Below are 3,860 nucleotides of genomic sequence, written 5' to 3'. Positions count from 1 at the left end.
CGCGCTAGCCTAAGGGCCACCTTAGCAAAGCGCATCCCAGGCTGCATAGCCGCACTACCCTACCCAACCATACCACACATAAACATGACACTACCCCCGGGGTTTACACAGACGAGCCGGCGAAGCAAGAAGAGCGCCAGAAGAAAGGGCCCTAGCCGGCGGGGCCCAGCCAGGACAAAAGGAGGTCCCACAAAGCGCCTACACCGGCCGCATTTGCGGTCGGGGTAGACGACGGATGGGGCCCACCTACGAAGGCTGTCCAGGCCTACACGAGATGAGGCAGGATAAAGAGGGATAATCCCCCTCGATCCCAAATCATTGAGGCCAATTTCTAGCCATAGAATAATGGCGCGCGGATAAATAGCACCAATAAATAAAAAAGACTTTCATTAGAAATTTCAAACTTATACTATATTTATAAATTTTTTGTGGTGAATCCGTTTATGATCATGATGATCTGTATATCAGTAATAATTAAATACCACTGTAAAATCACGTAAGCTATAAGATTTGTGAACCAAACAAATGTAAATGTTCAATAATAAACTCAACTTGTTATGACAAGATGAGAGTGAATGAATCAGTTAGAATTTGATGGGATCGAAACGAATAACCAATAAAAAAAACATTAATTAGTGTGATGAATTTATCAGCCGATAACGGTAATAATATAACGAAATTTTGAAAATTGTAACATATTCACATTAGAAAAATAGAGGACTCTGACAGCAGAGATGTGTGATACTATATATGAGAAAATGAAAGATTCAAATTAACATATAGAATAAGATATATTGCACTACTAAACTAAGATATATAAAGATATTAGCATTACTAAAATTGATAAATTGCGCATAGAAGTGAAACTTCCGTTCCATAAACAATTGGGAACCTAAAGCATCTGAAATATAGTACGCCTAATCTCCAAATAATATCTCCATTGAGGGTGGATCAAGGAATATAGCTCAACACACGAAAATAAGGACCAGAATTAATGGTCTCTTGTAACCCTTCCTTCTTTGATAAATTTAATCCATTCGTTGTGCCTACAAATAATTTAGACTCGGAAGATATACGGGAACAATTATAAGATGTAGAGCAGGTTAAGTAGATAATTAGTAAACTAGGAGTAAGAAATTATTCAGAATTCGTAGCGCCATCCATTTTCCTACTGCCGGCAGTGCGAAATAACTGCGCTACGCTGTACATTCCTTTGATCTACTTAGCCGTGTTTTGTTTATTGGTGGAATTGTACCCTGGGTAATTATGCATAATATTCCGCCAGCAATGTACTATGTTTCCTGTTGTATGAATTTATATACCAGAAAATATTAAATAATTAAAACAGTTATTATTGTAATAACGCGAATTAAACTAAATGGTATTTTTTTGAAGTACCAGCACATAATTTTATATATACGTAGTTTACAACATATTATATAGTACTGAACATGACTTAATTAAAAAGTTACTTATAATAAGAAAAAAATAAATGGATAGAGGAAGTTCTTAGTGATAAAAGAGCCAAATGTGGGACTGTTACCGATTTTTATTTTGCTCGTTGAATCCATATGGAAACTACCAGATAAGAAGAAAAATATTTTTATGGTTGTTAGACGAAAGATAGATTTATCATTAGCAAAGGATCTTAATTTATGTCTTTTGTTAGCGGTTCGACGATCGTGGGTTTCTCTGCCATGCTCTTTCCCCACAGGAGCTCTAGGTGAGCCTGGCACTCTCATTTTATGTTAATTGGTTGTTAATGTTTTTGTTGTTCTTTCTATTTGTCACATGTTTAATTTGAAGATTAAATAATACGTACGTAAATAATAAAGTTAGGTGTATTGACTCTGCTTTTGTTTTATAAAATTAAACCATACTTCCCCTCTTTAAAGTTAGTAGCCAGCGCCTTTCGATCAATAAAAAATAGATGTATACAACGTAGGTATTCCTTATGACGATCACATATTTTTGGCCACAACTACGTTTATTTATTTTTTCGAGCGAACCCGGGGTTGTTATACTACAATGAGAAAAACGGATAAAAGTATTTTTTTTCAAAATTGATTTTTTCAAAAACCCCACCTTTTAATTTCACTTTTGGAAATATTTTTGAACGCCAAGTAAGCTATCTTTTAGCCAAGCGGCCATACGCTGCTCCGTTCGGGAGATACGGTTTCGAAAATACATATTTCTTCCAAGTGGCCCTCATTTTGATCTAAATCATCCTACTGCACTGAAAGAAATGCGTTTTATTCTTTATTAGAATTCTATATACCATTATAAGACCATTGTATACTATATGTGACAGTTAAACAGGTGAATATTGGATATAAAACGCGTATTGCTAGCACAGTTGTATAATGACTATAAACCTTAATATTTTTTAAATTATTGTATAACTAGTATACAACGTTTTTTATTCCCTTTACGAAATAATAGCAATAACTGTTATTAAAGTGTCCCATATCGTTATTAGAACATCTAGTACTGGTTATAAGTTTTATAATAATAAATGTATTAAACTGTTGTATACTCTGTATGAGTTAAAAACATATGACATTAAGTTTTCAGAAATTTTATTGGATAACTGTAATTACAAGCTAAGGTTCTAATGTAAACATACATAAAACATACTTTTAAGCATTAAAAATGATGACAAATCGCTCCCAAAACTGTCCAGTTTATTTTCTTAGCAACGATGCACCCGTATTTTCTTGTATTACATGAGAATTTGCACTATAACTCTTCCACCTTAAGAATGAAGCATCCCCAGAAAGGTTGAGCTTCTTTCCATATAATTTTATTTCCTCTGGTTGATTGACTTTATACCCATGCTCTTCTTTGTCACCGTTAACCTTCTGTTCCTCCATCTTATGTAAAACTTAACATCAGCGATTTCTAATAGGACCTACAAAATAATAATTTTTAAGATTTAGACAAGATTTACATTTGAAAAAACAAAACAATTACAAGCCATAAAACAGTTAGATACTTACATAATAATTTTCCATTTCACACAACGCGATATGATCATGTATCCCACAAAACATGTGCATATACTGTCCATTTTCATCAAACTAGACGTGTGTAAGTCGATGCACAGCGGACTGTCGGAAATTTTACGATTGTTGTATTTTCTCTTCTTGAGTAAAGATAATAAAGACGTTGTGGTTTTGTGTGTTTATTTTGACAATGATTGAACATGTATGGACAATAAAAGTGGACTGTATAAGATAGTTGAGTACCGTTCTGCTTCATGCATAGCATGCTACTGAAATCTTAGAAGGGATGAGCTCGTGCGGCGAACCCTAAATCAGCGGCTGGAATAGCCAGGTTTCTTATTGAGTCGGCGCACTTCGCTCTCGGGTCTGACATATGATTATTATTACAAGACTATGAATATAACTTAACAACGATCATAACCGATTATGCACCGAGAGGTGACGATCACTTAACCATTATAAGATGCGTTTTACACGTTAAAAACGGAAACATATTCAGTATAAGAACGAATAATTCTGTTAATACAATTGTTATATACAAATTCGGATACTGGTCTTTATACAACAAATCTTCCCTACTATACAACTGGAATATAAAGTCTATAACACCTAATAATGTATAAGTAATTCATTATAACCTTTATTTCATAGATGCATAAGGTGTATTAAGCACCTTCCAGTTAAACTGATTGAATAATGAGTATGGAGATGATTGCTTTTTTTTAATAAAAGTTGTATATTGGTTATAAAAGTTTTAATATGCGCTATACGCATTATTCTAGATAAACAGTTTAATAAGCCCATTTCTTTCAGTGTGAAATGCTTTTTTTCAAAATGCGCAGAATTTATCTTACT

This window comes from Anoplophora glabripennis, unplaced genomic scaffold (assembly GCF_000390285.2).
Source record: "Anoplophora glabripennis isolate ALB-LARVAE unplaced genomic scaffold, Agla_2.0 scaffold158, whole genome shotgun sequence".
NCBI lineage: Eukaryota > Metazoa > Arthropoda > Insecta > Coleoptera > Cerambycidae > Anoplophora > Anoplophora glabripennis.
Note: the sequence above shows the minus strand (reverse complement) of the source record.